Source organism: Cervus elaphus, chromosome 7 (genome assembly GCF_910594005.1).
Source record: "Cervus elaphus chromosome 7, mCerEla1.1, whole genome shotgun sequence".
Taxonomy (NCBI): Eukaryota; Metazoa; Chordata; class Mammalia; order Artiodactyla; family Cervidae; genus Cervus; species Cervus elaphus.
In genome coordinates this window covers 40,846,979-40,861,733 of record NC_057821.1, presented here as the reverse complement: position 1 = coordinate 40,861,733, position 14,755 = coordinate 40,846,979, and the positions used below count along the sequence as shown (strand labels likewise).

At 39.3% G+C, this 14,755-nt stretch overlaps 1 protein-coding gene across 14 annotated transcripts in view; it reads right to left on the bottom strand.

The window, feature by feature from the left end:
- ATXN1 (ataxin 1) overlaps positions 1-14,755 on the bottom strand; it is a 404,589-nt gene that overhangs the window by 334,223 nt on the left and 55,611 nt on the right. For 2 of the 14 annotated variants that reach the window (XM_043908479.1, XM_043908480.1), the window contains exon 1: positions 5,475-7,452. The exons of the other annotated variants lie outside the window; for them this stretch is intronic. The gene's annotated coding sequence lies outside the window, so the exon portion shown is untranslated. Of the gene's footprint in view, positions 1-5,474; positions 7,453-14,755 lie in introns of those variants that run through there. 14 annotated transcript variants of the gene reach the window in all.

Genomic DNA, 14,755 nt, shown 5'->3' with positions numbered 1-14,755 from the left:
GCGGCCAGCACTGCCTTGGGCCAAACTGAATAGCTGGAGAGAGTCAGGGGTTAGAATCAGGGTATACAATCCAGCCCAGTAATTTTATAAGCTTGCTTATCTGGTTTCCCTTAAGTTTACAACAGATCAGATACAGGCAAATGAAAGGAGCTTTAAGACAAGACAACCAAGAAAAGTGGATAAGGCAGAGGCCACAGCATCAAAAAGAATTATGAGCTTCTGGGGCCTCATGCATGACTCTACTATATCAGTGTAATCACTTCATAGAAATGACAATAAATCTCCAAGAAGAAAGTTAAATTATGTTCTCTCTACTGTACTCTATTTAGGAAACTTTATACCGCATTTTGCATTGATTTCTGCCTGAAAACGTTGAGGTTTTTTTTTTTTCTTCCTTCTAACAAAGTCAGCACTTGATGTATTTAAATATTCTGAGTCAATATACTATATCTGAAGGCAGTTAATTCCAGGAGTACACAAAATTAAATATTTAAATCTTTACTAGGGAAATCTGAAGTAAGAACAAAAGTGAATAATCATTAAGAAACTCTAAAGAAGTAATGGGTTTGCCTTCTCTTGTGGAGAGGAACATTTGAAGGAAAGAAATTTACTTGCAAATCTATAACTGCTCAGAAGTCCAGCTGTCATAAAAACCCTTAGGTTTAGGTGAACCCAGAGAATTCTGACGTCTCCCACAAGAATAATGTGAAAAGAGTTCTCTCCCCTTCTCATTTTCAAGAAAAAGATGGTTTTGATTCTAAAAGCTAAGAGAGGAAAAAAAAACTAGGGACGCTTTTAGTGTAATACTTTGCCAGCTCATCTCTTAAACATCCTTGCTATGTGGATATGATACTTCCATCAATAAGAGTTTTAGGGAAATTCTGTCACGGCTTATTTACTCTTGGAGGACACTGCCCTGGGCTTATATAGTGTCAACATCACCATTTTACAGTGGAAATGCCTCAGTGAGGTGAGGAATGGGGATTCGTGAAACTAGCATACCTACTGATGCATTTTATTTTAAGTGGATTTCAACTGCAGCATATACATCAGATAATTTTGTTTTAGATTACAAATCAGGAAAATTCTTTAACACATTATTAGTGACCATATAGTCAGGTCTCCCTATCCATGGGTTCTGCATCCTTGGGTTCAACCAACAGCAGGTTGATAAAACTTGAGCATCCTCAGATTTTTGGTACCTTTGAGGGACCCTGGAACCAATCCCCCTTGGATACCAAAGGAAGACTGTATTATTCAGTGCTAAGGATAAAATAATTCTAAGAAGAAGTAAATCCTTCATTACCGAATTGTTACAAACTCCACTTCTTTAAATATCTATTAACTTTTTCACCCTTGGACTCCTTGAAGACCCTTCTCAAGCTTTCAGTTCCCTTCAAATCCATCTCAAAAAAGTTTGTGAGATGCTATTTAGAATATAGCTGTTTATTCATCTCTCTAAACACTTTTTCCATTCTTTTTCTGTACTAAAAGTATTTTAGAGCTTTTATTAGCTGCTTCTTTGCACTTAAATTTTTTGGGAGGGGAGATGGCGGTGGTAATCTGTGGGAAGCTAGTCTAATTTATTTTCCTTTTTAGAATTTTTTTTTTAAATTTTTATTGGGATATAGTTGATTACAATGTCATGTTAGTTTCAGGTATACAGCCAAGTAAATCTGTTATACACATACATATACTCACTCTTTTTTAGATTCTTTTCCCATATAGGCCATTACAGAGTATTGCATATACAGAGTATTACAGAGTATACACAGTATTGCAATACAGAGTATTGCTATAGCAGTAGGTCCTTACTAGCTTAGAATTCTTATTCTTTCTTCTATAATTATTTTTCCTTACAGTTGCCCCTCACTCCCCAAATCTCTCATAAAAGAGACAAACTCTCACTGGGCTTAATCTTCAGTATTTTTTTTTTTTTTTGGTTATCAAAAGGATAATTTATTGTTTTTTTTTTTAAAGAGCCAAAATAGTGCTTAATGATCATCTAGCGAAGCATATTCTTTTCACAGTGGATGAACCAAGGCAGCAAGCTATAAAGAGGGGGGAAAAACCCTTTATTTACAGAGGTCCACCACTGAGAGTATAGGTACTATGTAGGCGTTCACAGATGTCAGCCGAGTTCATCCTCAGAAGGAAGGCACCAGTGAGGCAGGAATTATTATCCCCATTCTACAGGTGAAAAAACCCGAGGCTCCAAAATATTCCATGATTTGCTCTAGGTTTTTCAGTTAGGAAGGGAATGAGCACAGGACTGATCTGTTTTCACCTGCACCTCTCTTTCTGTGAGGACCTTGGCCTCAAGGCCTGGGCTAGTCTTCCTCTGGCTGCATCAGCGTGTTTGCGTGCCCCGTCGTTCAGTCACATCCAATTCTCCTGTGACCCCGTGGACTGTAGCCCACCAGGCTCCTCTGTCCACGGGATTCTTCAGGCAATAATACTGGAGTGGGTTGCCATGTCCTTCTCCAGGGGATTTTTCCGAGCCAGAAATCGAACCCGCACCTCCTGCATCTCCTGCATGGGCCGGAGGATTCTTCACCACTGAGCCACAGTGGAAGCCCATCAGAGTTTCATTAGCTTCAGATGTTTTTAATTTACTCAGCGGGTGCTGCTCTCTGTAAAGAAATGACCAACCTATGCCTTCCCAAAGGGACCAAAGACTTCTTCCTTCCAAATTTTTAACCCACTTCTAACAAAGCCACACATGGAGTAAACAGCATGTCTCTTCACAACACCCAAGCACAAATAGTACAAATAAATAATCAAGTCCTGAGAGTCAGTGTGTACTGTTCTCATCAATAAATAGCTTCACCCACTAGGAAGAGAACCCCCAGGCCCTGGGAAGCTTTGCCCAAGGCACAGGACGAGGTCCCTTCCTGCGTCTGTAGGGCCGTGCTGCACACACATCTCACGCGATGCTTCCTGACTGCTCCGAGCACCAGGAGCGTGTACTTGCCCACCCCAACCATCTGTCCCAAGGTCACAGCAGAGATAATGCCACAGAGGTTAACAAGCGGGGGGAGAAAAACTACAACCTCTTGGAGTATAACTTTTAAAACTTGTGAATCACTGTGCTGTACATCTGAAAATTCTATAATATTGTATATCAACTATTCCCCAATTAAAAAAAAATTTTAAACAATGATGAAAGAGAAAAAAACCCAACCAACAAACAAAAGTGGCAACCAGGTCCACTTTCTCAGTGATTAACTTTTCACTTGCATTGCAGATTGACTGCGTTCATTATTTCTTTGAGCAGTGCTTAGAACCTTCAAGTCTCAACACATCACTCTATCATTAGTGAGTCCCGCTGAAGAAGGACTTCTCTGATAAATTATTGTGTTAACATGTGAGAGGCTAGAACAAAAATGTGCTTGAGCTGCCCACAGGGCCGGCCACTCCCTACCCCTCCCACTCTCATTCCCAATACCTAGGAGGTGATGTTTTATTGTTCCGAGTCTATCCTTAACACAACACTGGGCTTTTCTTAAACAAATCAACATTTTTTCCAGAGAGGATTAAAACACCTAATGGCTATGGCACCGTTAAAATCTGTGCAGCATTTGTGTATACATTTTCCATGTTATACGATGACACAGATATATTTCAAGTCAGCAAAAATAATAAATTTTCAAGGCCAATCTATTTAAAAAAAATAATCTCAAAACGAAAAAAAAAAAATCCTAACTGAAGCTAAAAAGCTACGTCCAATGAAGAAAAAAACACTCATCCAGGTGTCTCTGCAGAGATGGTTTTTTTCAGTCCCAGTCTGAATACACACAAGCTGTGTGTTGTGGGGTTGGTCATTTAACTTCTCTATGCCTCAGATTTCTCATCTGTGAAATTAGAACATGAGGATAGATTAAAGCTCTTTCAGCTCTAAGATTCTGATTCTATGACTGTCCTTCCAATTCAGAAAAGTACAATATAGTGTTTAACACGGCCTGCCTTTTCAATGAAGCTAAATTTTTTAAAAGGCAGCAAAGCTCAAATAGGTCAAGAAAACACATCCAGAAAAGAATTTTTCAAAATGTAACCCATGCAACACCACGTCTGTCCAGAAATTATTAATATCTGATCTTCCAGAAAAAAGCCCCATTTTTGTTTTATGCAATGTGCGGTTCACCACTGGACAAGAAATGACGAGCCTGTTGAAGTTCTCCTGTGTTTGCTGATCTGCTGTGTATAGCACCTCCCCAACAGAAAGGAACACCTCTATTACTCACTATTAAACTGCATCGAAAAGACTGTGGAAAACAGCTCAGAAATAAGCAAGCAAAATCTTGCTGTCAACCGTCTGAAACTGTTACAAATTACAGGCTAATCTCAGAATCTGTGACCTCACCACCCAGCCTTTGACAAATTGAGTAACTATTTCCCTGTCAGTGACTATGAAAAGAATAAAAATAAAAGGGGAGTGGAACACAGTAGGTGAGGACAGGAAAGCAGAAGGAAAAACGAACACCTCTCTCCGAATTCAGAGGCAGATTCCAAGTGGTTTTCAAGGAGGGCTGAAGTCAGAAAAGCAGAGATGTTGTTGCCCTGTTTATTCGTGGTTTTTACCTTTGGCTCCTTAGAGTGAAGTCTGAAAACTGTTTGTGGGTCATAGTAAAAGAGAGCTCTAAAAGCACAATGTGACTTCCAGGGAGAACTAAAGCCAGACCACACTGCGTGAGCCAGCCAAGCAGATACTGAGAGGCGATAAGCAGAAAAAGAGGCACTTGTTTTTATTAACAGAAGCCCTCACCAACTTCCTTAGACTTCCCCAAATGAAATGTCAGACTTGCCCGATTTTGAATAAGAATCAACGGTGCCCCTTAGCAGAAACAACATTCAGACTTCAGGACTTGACCACCTAGATGTTGCTCATCGGCAATAAAAAGACATGTATACGTTACATTTCCCAGGAGGAAGCAACACACTACAGGGTTGAAAAAAAATAAAATAAAAATTCTTCATCCGATTTGGATGAAACACACAGCTTAAAGTACACTGAATGACACCAAAAATGATCTGCTGAATGAAAAGAAAAGCCATTCTGACTCAAGGAAAAGCAAGCTATTATTCAGCGAGGGGGGCTTACTCTGGATTTCCACTCTCCTTTGCAATCACATTTTCGTGAACCGCAGGTGGCAGGCAGGTCCTATGTTTCAGCTTCCCTGACTCTACACAGGCTGGGGTCTCCCCTCACTTCCCTCCTGGCTGCGCCCTCTCTGCAGGTCTACCTGGTCACTTGCACATACGTTCTTTGAAGGCGCTCAACCAAGGGTCTGGGGGAGGGACTTCTCTCTGTATCTGGGGTACGGACGAGAAGACACTCCCCGTTCTGCCTCTCTGGTCACTATGTTTCTGCTGGGTACACGTCTCACCGTGTTCTGGACTCCCTCCCCACGTCCATTCCTGCCTGAGGATGTGATCAAAGACGGGCAGGAGAAGAGAGCCAAGTCTGAGCTTACCAGGAGATCAGGTTGTCTGGTGCCGAGCAGAAAGTCCAGAGATAGGGGCTGAATCCTGGCCATTTACAGAGCAGCGCAAAACTAGTCCTGTTCCTTTTTACTGCTGCGGTTGCCATGGCCGACCCAAACAATATACCCCGGCTTCTCTCTCTCTCCTCCAGCTTCCTAACCACCTCCCACAGACCTCCAGCGTGGGCAGGACCAGGCCCTAACTCCTTGCTGATAGGAATTTAGAAGCTGGAAAGGATTTTGAAAGGGATCATACAAGCAGGTCGGCCCTGAGGGGGTAAAGTGGTCAGCAGATGGTCGGTTTTTAGCTGCAGGGCTCCGCTTCCCTGAGTTTCCACCTAATTCAAAGTGGCAAACAGATCTTAAGAAGGAAAAGAAACTGGCTTAAAAAAAAAAAAAAAATTCATCTTGGGAAAATGACAATCACCTTTAAATTGTGATTTCACCACACTCAGCAAAATAAATGGGGGTTTTAAAAAAAACAAAAAACAAGTAACATCCTGGATTTAGAATATCTGGACAGAGACAAGAAGGGAGAGAATTCACAGTCTCAATCATGGGTGATAAGCCCTGGGAATGGCATGAATGTTGTGATTTTCTTGTTTAAAACAAATTCCTGCTTGAAGACACCACTTAAAAAAAAAAAAAATCCAGACATAGAAACCACACAAAGAGAGAGAGAGAGAAGGAAGATGACCCTAAAAATAAACCACAGATGAATTTTTTATAATAATTTTGAAACTAAAGACAGAGCAGCCCAGGACAGAGGGACACCCAGCTCGGCTACTGTCCAGCTATGCAAGCCACGGTCACTTTCGGTCACTCATTTCTTAATCTAAACAATGGGGGAAATGGAATGAAGCATCTTTAAATTCCCTAACAATTCTAAAATTCTCTTTATGAAGAGTATGAACAATATTGCAACTGGGCTTGAACAAAACCGTATGAATAAGGAAAAAAAGAGATGTGAGACTGACTCTTAACAGTGGTTACGCTGCGCCCTGGGGTTAAGGGTGACACCACCCTAACTCTCAATTTGCTTCATTTAGGAAACCTGGGCCTAAAATAATAATTACAACGACAGGATGGGGGTGATGTACATCACTGTGATGCTCCCGATGTCACTGAATTGCACATGAAGAACGCACAATTCCACATGGCATGTTTTATACGTTTTACCACAATAAGAAAACAGAAATCTGCATCAAAGAGGGGGGAAAACTGTGATGAAGCCCACACTGAGTGAATGTTTTGAAGGTGGGCACCGAGTCGAAAATAAAAAACACAGAGTTGAGTTTCCATTTCCTATCTCCTTTAATTTGGTCTCCAGGGCCTGCTAAGCCCAGTTCCCACTTCTACCCGCATCTGAGAGAAATGGCTTATTTGCTGTTTCACAGAGAGGTTCCTTAGCCGTCTCTGCCTCTCTCCCCTTCCCCACAAAGACGGGCTGTCATTCTACAGAACAAGACAAATGCTGCAAATCACTACTAAAAGCTCCTGCGAGGCGCTCCGTCGAAGAATCTGTACAGATCAAAATCTCAAGTGCTTACTTGCCTAGGGACTGCCATAATTTGAGGTGTTGCTTCTTTTTAAAGAATAAAAAACAGATGCTCTGAGCTGATGAAAGTAAATGTCCTTTCAACACATCCCTTCTCTAGCACTTGAAACTCTTACCAACAAGAAGGGCTTCCCACACTCAGTTCTGTAGTTTCTGCACTCTTTTATTCTTTGAAGTGGCAGTGCAACGTGATTCTCTACCTGGGGTCAAACGACGCCTTCCAGGGAGCCTTTGGAGGGTACCCTGAAGCAGGGGCGCGCTCAGGGAGCTGCCTGCATCTAACTGTACACCCAAGGACACGTCTCTCTGCATCAGAGCTAGAATAATCCAATGCTTCTTGACAGGCTTTACACAGAGTCTCAAAGTTACATACACAGGCTTAGTCATTTCCAAACTTCTGCACAAATATATACCTAAGAACATTTCTGCCTGGATCTGTAAGCACTCCAGTGTGAACTAAATAAGTGGGAGGGAGGGTGGGTGAAGGCAGTAGCAAAGAGGCCAGTGAACTGGGAGATCTAATCTCAGCCCTGCTCATACTCTGAAAGCCCCAAAACCTCCCAGGCCTCGTCTCTTATCTGTAAAATACATAAATAGGGCCAGATCATCCTAAAACCCCTACAAGCTGGAGCACTCATGAACGTGACCACGGCCCACAGCAACCTACATAACAAGCCAAAACCAAGCAGTGAGCTCACTCCTGGGCTGGAAAGGTGAAGGGATGAAGGGTGAGTAATGAAATTAATGGTACTGGACCGCCATATGTACCTAAAACAACTAAACCTCCTGCTTTGCCCAGCTGCACACTAAGTTATGGGAGATATGTAAAGAAGTCTGCTTCTCAGGGAAGCAACTGTAATAGAGACTGAAACTGAATCATGGAACTGAACAAAATCAAGTATATTAAACACCTAGTTCACTTCTTTCATTTAGTAAGCTTCCTAGGTGGCTCGGTGGTAAATAATCCGCCTGCCAATGCAAGTGACACAAGAGACACAGGTTCAATCTCTGGCGGGGGGAAGATGCCCTGGAGGAGGAAATGGCAACCCACTCCAGTATTTTTGCATGGAGAATCCTACAGACAGAGGAGTCTGGTGGGCTACGGTCAATGGGGTTGCAAAAGAGTCAGACACAACTTCGCGACTGAGGACGCACACAGACTGCAGAGGCCCCTCCAGAGGTCTGGACCTATTTACGTGCTGGACACGTTTGCCTGGAGCCTCTGCTGGGTTCCCCACCCATAGTGAATGGGATCATCATCCACCGAGTAATCCAGACTACAAACTCCTCCCTCTCACTCACCTCCAACGTCTGATGACTCACCAAGTCCGCTGGATGCTGTCTCATCTCCACCTCTCCAATCTACCCACTCCTTCCACCATCACTCCAAGCTCTCTGAGAACCAGGGACCTGTCTGCGTGGGGCCAGGTGGGGTCCCCAGCACATGGGCCGGGGATGAGCATGGAGCAGTGCTTCACGGCTGTTGAGTAAGCATTCCTCTGTCACCTGAATTTCTCTGGGCTCCCAGCTCACCACCCTTATCACAGCAAATGCCCAGTACAAGAATAATGGGATTTCTAAAACACGCACCTGATTTTTCACATCCCTGTTTCACGTTTTTCAGTGGGTCTGCATTCCATCCTAGATAAAACCCAAACTTCTTCTGGGTTTGGCCTACCAGGCCCCTCCTGCCCTACTTTCTAAGGCGGTCAGGCCAGCCTGACTTCAACTGCTTCTTCAGCCCAGCTGTACACCATTCTGCACTTTTTTGCTCCTTTTTGCCCATGCTGCCTAAATTACTTCACATATGCTTGTCTAAACTACCTCTCATTCTAAGAAGCTTAGTTTGGAGGACACGTGTTCTGAAAGCCTTCTCACACCCCCCTTTTCCCTCCTTCAATCTGATTTATTTTTCTTAATAAAACTTACAGAGAACTATTGTGTTTTATTTACGTATCTCCTTTTAAATATTTATTTTTATTATTTATTTGGCTACACCAGGTCTTAACTTGCAGCATGCAGCATGTGGGATCTAGTTCCCTTACCACGTATCAAACCCAGGCCCCCTGCATTGGGAGCATGGAGTCTTAGCCACTGGGCCACCAGGGAAGTCCCTTCAATTTGATTTAGATGCCCCTTCTCTGTGGTTTTGTAACACACAGGTACCACAGTGCTTAACAGAGAGTAACGGTTGAATCTGTTGCCTGCTCTCAGCACAAGGGGTCAAAGCCCACATCTTATCTGATGCTTTAAGCTCAGGACCTAGAGCAAAATTTGACATGTAATGAGGATTCAAGAAAAACATTTGAATTAATGAAAAATGGAGGGGAGGGAAGGGGAAGGAAAGGAAAAAATGGGCTCAAAAGAAAGAGAAGCCCCTGAAGGGATTCATTGCTTTTCAAAAGGTTAAGTAAACCAGTCAGTGTCAGATCTGGGTTAAGAATCCAGTCCTCTATTTTCTCTGATGCATCTTCCATCCTCCAAATCCATCCTATCCATGTTTTTTTTTCTCTTCTTCAAAGATCTCTACTCTTGAATTTCTCTGGTGGTCCAGTGGTTAATATTCTGTGCTTCTGATGCAGGGGGCATGGGTTCAATCCCTGGTCTGGGAACTAAGATCTCACATGCCACACAGTGCAGCCAAAAAAATACTAATAACAGAAAAAAATAAAAATTTTTAAATACAATTTAATAAAAGGAATCTCTATTCTTTCAAATCCTATCACCTTCTCCTGGAAAACCCCTTATAGGGTCTTTACAAACTACTCTCAAATCCTTCTTTCCTATCAGCTCTCTCTATATAGAATTATATATTCAATTATCTGCTATCTAGATGTCCTACTGATGACCCAAATTTAAAACATGAAATAAATAAAAATAAATACATTTCCCCCTGCCTTCTGCAAGAAAAAAAAAGCAACAACTCAAACTAAAAAGCAAAACACTTGTTCCTTCTAAGTCACCTGAGCTTCCCTATGCCCATTCATACAGTCATCTGAGACAGAAATGTGGAAGTGAGCACTTTTTTAATTACTTAATTTTTTTTCTAAATTATTATTTCCATATCAGGATATATGCTGTGGATACATTTTGCCTCATTCAACCTTGATAAGAAACCAAGTAACTGGAATTCAAGAAGGGGATAGGGCTAAAAAAACCCAGAAATTTAATATATTGGCCATTCATGCTTAGCACCATAACCTTCTCTTTCTCTCACACATGAGAAGACCTACTGATTATTTTATTATACAACACACCCACTCTGACAGCCATTGTCTTCACTAGAAACCTCTGAAACTCTCCATGACTATTACAGTAGGACCCCTAGGTAGTGTCTCTGTCTCCAGAATCACCCCCATCAATTCAACAGTCCACTCTGCAGAAGAGTAAACTTTCTTAAAGTACCAGTCACTTCTGGTTCCCAACAAGATGGGGAAGTTGCATGGACTAGAGGTTGAATCATCTTAGAGTTATGCCCGTTAACTTACTTAAGTATTCCGGGAACTCTTGGAGGAAAGAAGGTAGTAAAGTCTCAGGAGGGGGAAAATCTCAGACGAGGCAGGAAAGGTCTAATGGTTATGAAGTGTGGAGTGATTTGGGGAACAGAGAAGTTATTGATAAGCCTTAGAGAAAACTAAGTTTATAGAAACGTAAGGCTAAACATGATAAGAATAAAATAAAATATATTCTGTCAAAACCAGCAAAAGAAAATTCAGTCTGTCTAAAGAAAGGAAGGAAAGCAGTTTAAAAAAAAAGAAAAAGAAGTAAAAGGAAATGGCAAGTAGAAAACATTAGTAGCAAGGCTAAAAAGTCTTAATAAAAATAACTTAAATAAGTGAAATTGGGTGTAAAGTCAGTAACTAACAGAGACAACATTGCATTTAAACTACATACAATAAGTAGGGGGAAAAAATGAACCACTTTAAAGTGAAAGTATAAACCAACGTTGAAAATAAGGAATTATAAAAAAGAAAATATGAACAAAAATAAAAACAAAATCTAGGATAGTACTTTTAACATCAGACAAATGGAATGTAAGTTATAAAGCATTAAAAATGACCATGAGGGATATTATATACCTGCAAAAGGAATGCTCAATAAAGAGGATTTTATGACCATGAACATACACACATCTAACAAAATGATCTCAAAATTTTAAGGCAAAATTATGGCAAAAATCAGGTAAATAAAAAATGTATTTAGCAATCAAGAAAAGAGAAAAAATTCTGTAAAGCAATTATCCTTCAATTAAAAAATAAATAAATTTAAAAAGAAAAAGAAAAAAGGAAAGCTTAAAAATATTTCTGGGAATTAAAATACTTAACTATTAACCTGGGGAGGAAATAAAATAGAAATAAGCAAATACTGACTTAAGCAACAATTAAAGTATTATATATCAAAATCTGTGCAGTGCAGCTGAAACATGAGAATTCACCCTAAGTCCTTGGCTGAAGCCTGAATAGGCTACAGCTATTAAGGCCATACCCATATCGCAGGCTTGTAGAAAAGGAGAATTACCAGAGTTCTAGAACAATGTCATAAAAACTAAAGAGCATTCATTAGAAAGAAATAATTCTAGAAATGTATGTACCTGTACACCTAGGAAAAGAAAAGAATAAAAATTTCAATTCAAATGATCTACAAAAAGGAGAGAAAATTATACCAAAAATAAGAAGTATTTGAAAGAAATAGTAAACCTAAGAGCAGAAATCAGTGCAACAGAAAACCGGCAACAGTTCATTCTTCAATTCCCAGCAAGACTAATTACAAAAACAAGAAAACAAAATAGAAATATTAATAATGAAAAAATACATATTGCTACAAATCCTACAAATAATAAATGTCACAAACAACTTTATGCCAATAATTTTGGCAACTTACCGGAAATGAACAATTTTTTGAAAAATGGATACAAAATTTACCTAAACATAACCAACAATATACAAAAACTCTGCTAAAAAATTAGGCTACTATCAGTTAAGAAAAATTGAATTCCTTATCAAAATCCTCAGCACACAGTGATATAACTGCTTTGAAACCTGATTACAGTGACAGTTATGCAACGCTACACATGTGTTAAAACTCAGAACTGTAACCAAAAAAGGATATTTTGCTGTATAATACTTTTAATTAAATTAAATACTTTTAGAAATTAAATACTTTTAGAACCTTTGCACAAAGAGAACTCCAGGCCCAAGTGTTTTCAACTATCGAATTTCACCAATTATTTTTAAAAGAAATAAAATCTTACAGAAGTGCTTTCAGAAAATAGTGAAAACAAGAACACTCTAACACACAGAAGAGCAGCATAATGCCAATACTAAAAGCTAGCAAATACTACACAGGGGGGAAAAAATTAAAGACAATTCTTAATGGGCATATTTGTAAAAACAATAAAATATCAGCCAAAAAATTCAGTCATAGGTAAAAAGAACTGTACATAATGATAACTTGTTCTTATCCCAGGAACTCAAGGTTGATTCAAAGTCTAAGATCACTCAATGTAATTTACCAGATAGAGGAGAAAAACTATATGATATCTTATTAGAGGCAGAAAGAGAACTGTACAAAATCCATTGCTGATAAAAACAAGCATCCCTGGTAAAGCTAGAAATAGAAGGTGCTTCCTCAATCTGTTAAAGGACAACTATGAAAAAGGTATAGTTAACATCATACTTAATAGTAAAGAGCAAATTCTTTCCCTGTAAGGTGAGAGACAAGGTGTGGTTATATATCCTCACTCATAAATGAAGTTAGCAGTCCACAAATATAAGGTCAATAAAGTAAAAATCAACTGTCTTTCTTTATATAACATCAAATAATTTGAAAATGAAATTCTAAAAAATTAAATGTATCACAGTATTAAAAAAAAAACAAAATGCAATTACATTTTACAAAAGACAGGCAATGCCTTTGCACCCAAAAAGGGAGCCATTATTGAAAAAAATTAATAAACAAAAAGATATTCTGTTTTTGAATTAGAAGTCTCAATATTGTTAATATACTTATTTTCCTTAAATTGATCCCTTATAAGTCAATGATATCCAAACAAACTTCTCAAAGGCTTTTTAAAAAATTAAAGTCAATTATAAAATGTGTATGGAGCTCTAAAAGAGCTGGACCACCAAAAACCATCTTGAAAAAGAAAAATAAAATTAGAGAATACACAACACGTGACTTACCATGAAGCTGTTTTAATCCAGTATTGACCTAAGTTTAGCATGCACGTCAATCTAACAAAACAGAGTCCTGAAACAATAAATATTCTCAACTGACATTTGACAAAGACACTAAGGTAATTTGATGAGGAAAGAAAATCTCCTCAATCATTTGATACATTTCAATAAATGTTTGGAAAAAATGGAACCCTGACCCCTACCTCACACCATACATTAAAACTAATTTGAGATGGGTTAGAACTTTAAATATTAAGACTAACCCAAAAAGCTTCTAGGAGAAAATTTAGGAGAACATTTCAGCAACCAGAAGGTAAGCAAAAGCTCCATGAAGAAAAAACAAAAAACATTTATCTTAAAAAAATGGTAAGTTGAGACTTCATTAGAATTAAAAACTGCTTACCCAAAATCACAGTTTAAAAAAGAAAGATAAGCCAAAACACTGGGGGAAAATGTTGTAAGACATACTTTTGACAAAAAAAAAAACACCTTATATTCAGAGTATATAAAGAACTCAATACATCAAAAAAAGGCAACCAACCCAATTTTAAAAACTGTCAAGGAATTTTAAACAGACACTACAAAAAAAGAAGATACACAAATGGCCGAAAAGCACATAAAAAGATGCTCAATATCATGAGTCATCAGGAAATGCAATTAAAACCATGTGATACTACTTCATTTAACCACTAGAATAGCTAAAATTAAAAAGAATGGTTGGGGGGGGGGGGGGTGGGGACCAGACGCTGGTGAGGATGTGGAATGACTGGAACTTTCATATACTTGGGGAGGGAACACAAAATGCTGCAACCACTTTAGAAAACAGGTTCTTATGAACTTACACACCTAACCTGTGTCCCAGTAATTCCACTCCAAAGAGAAATGAAAATATATGTCCACAAAAAGACTTGCAAAAGAGTATTTACAGCTAGTTTCTTCATAATAGTCAAAACACAGAAACAGCCCAAAGGGCCATAAACAAGTGAATGAATAAACTGTAGTACACACACACACAGTGGGCTACTAGTCCAAAAAAAAATTTTTTTTTTGAATAGTGAACTGATACATGCAACAGCGTGGGTGAATCTCTAAAATGAGATGTTAAACAAAAGGAGGCAGATACCAAAAAAGCACCTACTGAATGATTTCGTTTGTATGAAGTTCAAGACTAGACCAAACTCATCTATAGTGAAAGAAATCAGAGTAGTGGTTGATTATGGGCAGAGGGCCGCGGTGGGGTATGGACAGACAGGAGAAACAAAGACTCTCTTTGGGATGATGGACATGCCCTGGATCTTGAGTAAGGTGCTGGCTATACAGACATATCCAGTTATCAAAACAGTGAACTACACATTTAAGCTGTGTGCATTTCACTGTATGTAAACTCTTCCTGAATACAAATGAATTTATTAAGTTAAGATAAAGATGTACTTTCCATCTGGAGCACCTGCCTGGGGATAACCCATGCTCTTCGTAAGGAAAAAGTGAACAGAGATGCGCTTCAGTGAAAAAAAAAAAAAAAGCCGTGCAAGGGAGGC